Source organism: Citrus clementina, unplaced genomic scaffold (genome assembly GCF_000493195.1).
Source record: "Citrus clementina cultivar Clemenules unplaced genomic scaffold, Citrus_clementina_v1.0 scaffold_5, whole genome shotgun sequence".
Taxonomy (NCBI): domain Eukaryota; kingdom Viridiplantae; phylum Streptophyta; class Magnoliopsida; order Sapindales; family Rutaceae; genus Citrus; species Citrus x clementina.
The window spans coordinates 5710981-5718668 of NW_006262201.1; the positions used below are offsets into that span (position 1 = coordinate 5710981).

Genomic DNA, 7688 nt, shown 5'->3' on the forward strand with positions numbered 1-7688 from the left:
GCTCTCAACTCATTTCGTAGTCCATCAATGGTGCGATTCTGTTGCTCAATCGTAGAGTGAGTAAGATTCTTGAGATTCTGGAATGAATCCTCCCATGGTCTGGGTTGAGAGTAATTCTGGTTCTGATTGTATGGTCTGAATGGTGGCTGAGAGGCTTGAGGATTTTGTGGAATTGGTTGCATTGGTGGAGCTGGAGCTGCTGGTCCATTCTGTTGGAATCCTTGAGACCATGAAAAATTGGGGTGGTCTCTCCATCCAGGGTTATATGTATTGGAGTATGGGTTGTAATTCGATGGTTTTCTCATTACACCTATGGCATTGGCTTGATCTGAGTATGAGTCCTGGTCATGTGGTTCTGTTGATTTAGCAGTCGATAACGATGCTATTTGTCGAGCAAGACCTTCAACCATCTCCTTGACTTCTTTGATTCCTGAAGTTGATTCGCCAATTTGAACCTCATTCACTCCTTTAATTCTTCTAGTAGTCCTAAGTGATCGACTCCGTTGTTGGGAATTATCTGCTTGTCGCTGGAAGAATTCCCAAATTTCTGATGCACTTTTTGACATTAGCTCTCCTCCACTTGTTGCCATTAGCCATTCTTGCACATTCGGCAATAATCCCTCCAAAAAGTATTGGCATTGGTGCCATTTCTCGTACCCATGATGTGGACACTTCAAGAGCAGCCCATTGAATCGCTCCCATGTTTCGAAAAATTGCTCGTCCTCTCTCTGGGTAAACTCCGAGATTTCCCTGCGAATAGCATTGGTTTTATGTACTGGGAAATATTTATTCAAAAATTTTGTAACCATTTGTTCCCATGATGCAATGCTATTAGCAGGCAATGTATTAAGCCATGAACGAGCCCTATCCTTTAAAGAAAATGGGAATAGTCTAAGTTTAACATCATCGTCTGAAAAATTTTCATATTTAAAAGTTTGACAAATGGCATGAAAATCGTTCAGATGATTATATGGATCCTCATTTTCTAGGCCATAAAATGTGGGGAGACAATTTAGCACACTAGGTTTTAGTTCAAAGCTCCTAGCAGCTACATTTGGGTATCTTATGCATGATGTGCTCAAATTAGCTAAGGGACTAAAATAGTCCTTAAATGGCCTCTCCTGTGGTGCTTGTAAATCCATTCCAAATTTATTTTTAATGTGCTTTTGTGTGCGAATTGTTTTCTCAAGTTCAAGGTCTATAGGTTCAAGATTCGGTAATAATGACCTACGACCATGCATGCAAAACAAATAAAATAAAAATAAGGATGAGAACAAAACAAATAAAAATAAAGAAGAGGGAGAAATTACGATACTAACCTTATTGCGCTATTAAAACCTTTCTATAAAAATACACAAAAACAAATACATGAAATAAATTAACTAAAAATTAAATTAATAAAATAAACAAAAAAAAATTACAAAGAAAAATAAATTGAAAATTAAATTACAGAATTTTAAAGAAGAGAAAAAGGAAAGAAATACTAACCTTTAAATGTAGATTCACTTTTTTTTTCTTTTTCTTTTTTTTTTAATAATTAAAAAAAATACAAGAAAAAAAAAATAAAAGAAGTTATTCACAAAAATTAGTTCTATGAATTAAAATTACTTACCTCCCCGGCAACGGCGCCAAAAACTTGTTGTGCAAATTTTAATGTACTCGCAAGCGCACGAATCTATTGTAGTATAGATCTATGGTGACGAGTGTCGATCCCACGAGGAGGTGGATTTTAATTATATATAGAATTAATTTTGTAAATGGGTGGTTGGAATTGTGGTGGAAGTGATTTAAATTATCCTAAAATTGGAATTGAAATGGCGATAATAAATTCTAAAATTGGACTCGCAATGGCGAGAATAAATTGAAGAGAATTCTATTGAAATAACGTACTTGGGTATCTGGATCCGTATCAACATGCATCATGGGCTAAATAATCCGTATTAATGCCAATTAAATCATGAGGGGGGAATCCACACCTCATGAACCACGCTCTAATCAATATGGTGCTAAGGGCTTATCGTGCCAAATAATAATAACCTTGTACTAGAGGGCCGGTGAAACCAAGGCGGTACTAGACAAGATTAGTATTATTTGTCGACGAGAAGTCAAAACATCCACAAAAACTAGAGGGGAAGAGAAAATAAATTTACCAAATTAAGCCCATGACACATGTTGAGACTTCACCTTCAACCCAAGCTTGAAAGAAAATTAGCCACTCATAATTGAACTATGGGCAAAATGGGAATTTATTAAAATACGAAGAAAATACAAGATGGAGAAGGAATTACAGAAAATGGATCCCAAAAATGGATTCAGAGATATCAAATTAGGGGGAAGAGGCCCCATTTTTATAGATACATGGAGTAAATCATGGCCATCGGATTAAAAATAGTTTGGACGCTCAGGATTGCGCCACGTCATCAGTCAACAGTCCACGGTTTGACCACGCGGATGAACAGTAACACGGTTTGACCTGGATGAACAGTAACGCGGTTTGGTTGAAAATAATCCTGTGTGATGCATGCACCGTACGCGAGATTTTTCGTCCACTGATATGCTGCCACGTCACCATCAACAGTACATAAGAATTTTAGTCCAACAGGATCGTGACACCTCATCAGTCAATGCCACATCATCGGTCAATGCCACGTCATCATCCGTCTATGTGAACAGTGTCGTGAACAGTAACGTATACAGTATCGTACACGTGAATAGTACCGTACATGTGAATAGTGCCATTTTTCCTTTTATGCTCCTCCTAAGGTTTTCGACCGTCCTGAGTTCAAAAGTGATGTCCGTTTTGCCGTCTGATCTCTCCTTTATTGTGAAATGACTATAATGCCCCTAAAATACATAAATTACTTAATTAAAATAAAACACACGTAATTAAATCATAAGAATGTTAAATACATAAAAGTAAGGGTTGTTAGTAAGACTTGAAATGTAAAATGACGGTTTTCTCCTTTATAAATATGCATTTTCTAACACTCAACAACTTGCGTGAAGTAACGTTTTTGGATATTATCGGTTAACCGTTGGTAATAAACGGTTAGCCGTTTGGCTCCAGTAACCTGCAAAACAATTTAGCCTTATCAGTTTTTTGTTTAATCAGTGCCAGGGGAGGACAACCTTCAATTCTGGATGTTATCGGTTAACCGTTTAAAATAAACGGTTCACCGTTAAGTTCCAGTAGCCTTTCCATCCTCGGTGTTTTCCGTTTTTCATAAATGGTTAGAGCTTAGGTAATATGTTGCTCTCTGGTGTTAATCGGTTAACCGTTTAAATAAATGGTTCACCGTTAAGTTCCAGTAACCTTCCCATTTTTTGTGTTTTCCGTTTTTCATAAACGGTTAGAGGTTTAGGAGATATGTTGCTTTCTGGCATTAATCGGTTAATCGTTTAAATAAACGGTTTACCGTTTATTTCTAAAATCACACTTTAAAACAGATTTTTCAGAGAATTATTTTTGAATTTGAAGGTCCATCTTTTATGAAAGAATGAAAGGAATGATTATCAAGGCTTTCGTTTATTTAGGAATAGCTCCAATATTTTTATCAAAATACATTTAAAATTTGTTATCATCAAAATCAATATTATTAACATATTTATGGTAACAGATAAGAAGTCAGTAGTTGGTTATGTGTTGAGTGTTAGAAAATGTATATTTATAAAGGAGAAAATTGTCATTTTACACTTCAAGTTCTACTAACATTCCTACTTTTATGCATTTAAATTTCTTGTCATTTAATTATGTGTGTTGTATTATAATTAAGTATTTTATGTATTTTAGGGGCATCATAGTCATTTCACAATGAACGAGAGATAAGACGGCAAACCGGACATCACTTTTGAACTCAGGACGGTCGAAAACCTTAAGAGGAACATAAAAGGAAAAATGGCACTGTTCACATGTACGGTACTGTCTACGTTACTGTTCACGACACTGTTCACATTGACGGATCGATGACGTGGCATTGACTGATGATGGGGCATTGACTGATGAGGTGTCACAATCTTGTTGGACTAAAATTCTTATGTATTGTCGATGGTGACGTGGCAGCATATCAGTGGACCAAAAATCTCGCGTACAGTACATGCATTACACAAGATTATTTTCAACCAAATCACGTCACTGTTCAAGCTGGGTCAAACCGTGTTATTGTTCAAACCGCGTGGTCAAACCGCGTACTGTTGACTGATAACGTGGTGCAATCCTGAGCGTCCAAACTGTTTTTAATCCGATGGCCTCCCCCCCTAATTTGATATCTCTGAATCCATTTTTGGGCTCCATTTTCTGTAATTCTTTCTCCATCTTGTATTTTCTACATATTTTAATAAATTTTCATTTTGCCCCTAGTTCAATTATGAGTAGCTAATTTTCTTTCAAGTTTGAGTTGAAGGTAAAGTCTCAACATGTGTCATAGGCTTTATTTGGTAAATTTATTTTCTCTTCCCTTCTAGTTTTTGTGGATGTTTTGACTTCTCGTCAACAAATAATAATAATCTTGTCTAGATACCGCCTTAGTTTCACCGGCTCTCTAGTACAAGGTAATTATTATTTGGCACGATAAGCCCTTAGCACCATATTGATTAGAGTGTGGTTCACGAGGTGTGAATTCCCTCCTCATGATTTAATTGGTATTAATAAGGAATATTTAGCCCATGGTGCATGTTGATACGGATCCAGATACCCAAGTACGTCAATTTAATAGATTTTCACTTCAATTTATTCTTGCCATCTTAATTCGAATTTTAGGATAATCCAAATAATTTTCACCACAAATCCAACCACCCATTTAGAAAATTAATTCTACATACAATTAAAATCTACCTCCTCGTGGGATCGACACTCGTCACCATTAATTTATACTACAATAGATTCGTGCACTTGCGAGTTCAATAAAATTTGCACAACAAGTTTTTGGCGCCGTTGCTGGGAAGGTAAGTTATTTGAATTCGTAGAATTAATTTTTGTGAATAATTTCTTTTAATCGTTTTCTTGTAATTTTTTTTATTAAAAAAAAAGAAAAAAAAGTGAATCTACATTTAGAGGTAAGAATTTCTTTTCTTTTTCTCTTCTTTAAAATTCTGTAATTTAATTTTCAATTTAATTTTCTTTGTATTTTTTTTTTGTTTAGCTTATTAATTTATTTTTAGTTAATTTATTTCACGTATTTTTTAAGTGTTTTTTTTATAGAAAGGTTGTAACAGCGTGATAAGGTTAGTATCGTAATTTCTCCTTTTTCTTTATTTTTATTCGTTTTGTTCCCATTCATTTTTTGTTCTTTGCATGCATGGTCGTAGGTCATTATTACCTAATCTTGAACCTATAGACCTTTAACTAGAAAAAACACTTCGCACACACAAGCACTTTAAAAATAAATTTGGAATGAATTTACAAGCACCACAAGAGAGGCCATTTAAGGACTATTTTAGTCCTTTAGCTAATTTGAGCACATCATGTATAAGATACCCAAATGTAGCTGCTAGGAGTTTTGAACTAAAACCTAGTGTGCTAAATTGTCTCCCCACATTCTATGGCTTAGAAAATGAGGACCCATATAATCATTTAAATGATTTTCATACTGTTTGCCAAACATTTAAATATGAGAATTTTTCAGATGATGATGTTAAACTTAGACTATTCCCATTTTCTTTAAAGGATAGAACTCGTTCATGGCTCAATACATTGCTTGCTAATACCATTACGTCATGGGAACAAATGGTTACAAAATTTTTGAATAAATATTTCCCAGTGCATAAAACCAATGCTATTCGCAGGGAAATTTCAGAGTTTACCCAGAGAAAAGACGAGCAGTTTTTCGAAACATGGGAGTGATTCAATGGGCTACTCTTGAAGTGTCCACATCATGGGTACGAGAAATGGCACAAATGCCAATACTTTTTGGAGGGATTATTGCCGAATGTGCAAAAATGGCTAATGGCAACAAGTGGAGGAGAGCTAATGTCAAAAAGTGCATCAAAATTTTGGGAATTCTTCCAACGACAAGCGGATAATATGCAACAACGGAGTCGATCACTCAGGAATACTAAAAGAATTAAAGGAGTGAATGAGGTTCACATTGGCGAGTCAACTTCGGGAATCAAAGAAGTCAAGGAGATGGTTGAAGGTCTCGCTCGACAAATAGCATCGTTATCGACTGCTAAATCAACAGAGCCACATGACCATGACTCATACTCAGATCAAGCCAATGCCATAGGTGTAATGAGAAAACCATCGAATTACAACCTATACTCCAACACATATAACCCTGGATGGAGAGACCACCCCAATTTTTCATGGTCTCGAGGATTCCAACAGAATGGACCAGCAGCTCCAGCTCCACCAACGCAACCAATTCCTCAAATTTCTCAAGCCTCTTAGCCACCATTTAGACCATATAATAAGAACCAGAATTACTCTCAACCCAGACCATGGGAGGATTCATTCCAGAATCTCAAGAATCTTACTCACTCCACGATTGAGCAACAGAACCGCACCATTGATGGACTACGAAATGAGTTGAGAGCAGGCTTCAACTCACAAGCCCAATCAGTTTCAAGCCTCGAGAAGATGGTGGGATAACTTGCTTCTTCAGTTCAGACCTTGGCAATGACTGTTGAGAAAGGTAAGTTTCCAAGTCAACCAGTGCCTAATCCTAAAGGAGTACATGAAGCAAGTACCAATTCACCACAGCAGCATGGAGAGGTCAAAGAAGTCATGACCTTGTGAAAAGGAAAAGAAGTCGACAACAAAGTGGAGATGCCGGTGACAAAAGAAAATTAAATTGTACCTGTGAATGTTGAGGACTCACCATCCGAAGAGAAAGAAGAAACCAACCCACGAGAATATGTTCCCAAAGCTCCATTTCCTCAGAGGTTAGCTAAAGGAAAGAAGGGAAAATCCACAAGTGAGATTCTTGAAATCTTCAAACAGGTAAGTGTTAACATCCCTTTACTTGATGTTATAAAACAAGTTCCATCTTATGCCAAGTTTCTTAAAGACCTTTGTACTAAAAAGAGAACCATTCACGTTCAAAAGAAGGCATTTTTAACAGAAAATATTAGTTCGATACTCCAATACAAAATTCCTCAAAAATGTAAAGACCCAGGCTCCCCCACTATCTCATGTGGTATAGGGAACCACACAATTGAGAATACTTTATTGGATTTAGGAGCTAGTGTAAATCTGTTACCTTACTCAGTATTTGTGAAACTTGGACAGGGAGAATTACACCCAACTCCAGTGGTGTTACAGCTTGCAGATCGATCCACAAGGTATTTTCATGGTATTATGGAGGACGTGCTTATCCAGGTAGACAAGTTTTATTTTCCTGTTGATTTCATTGTAATTGACACTCAACCAATCATGATTCAAGGAAGCACATCCCCATTATTCTAGGCCGACCTTTCTTGGCAACTGCGGATGCTCACATTCAATGCAGTTATCCTTTGGCAACATGACTATGGAATTGAACATCTGCAACATTGTCAAACAACCTCATAATGTAGATGATGAAATTGTTGATGTGGATTTAATAGAAGCATTAGTTGATAATACTTTTGTTTCAAACCTTAGTGATGATCCTTTACAAATATGCTTAACTCACTTTGGTTTGGATTTGGATATTGACAGATCGGTCGATGAGGTCAACGCCCTACTTGACTCAGTACCATCCATGGACACT

General features: G+C 36.5%; 2 non-coding genes across 2 annotated transcripts; one reads left to right on the forward strand and one right to left on the reverse strand.

The window, feature by feature from the left end:
- Positions 1–654: 654 nt before the first annotated feature.
- Positions 655–758, forward strand: LOC112098694. Its single transcript, XR_002905803.1, has one exon. It is a non-coding gene; the product is annotated as a small nucleolar RNA R71 (small nucleolar RNA).
- A 5015-nt stretch (positions 759–5773) lies between these two features.
- Positions 5774–5877, reverse strand: LOC112098689. Its single transcript, XR_002905798.1, has one exon. It is a non-coding gene; the product is annotated as a small nucleolar RNA R71 (small nucleolar RNA).
- Positions 5878–7688: the final 1811 nt, after the last annotated feature.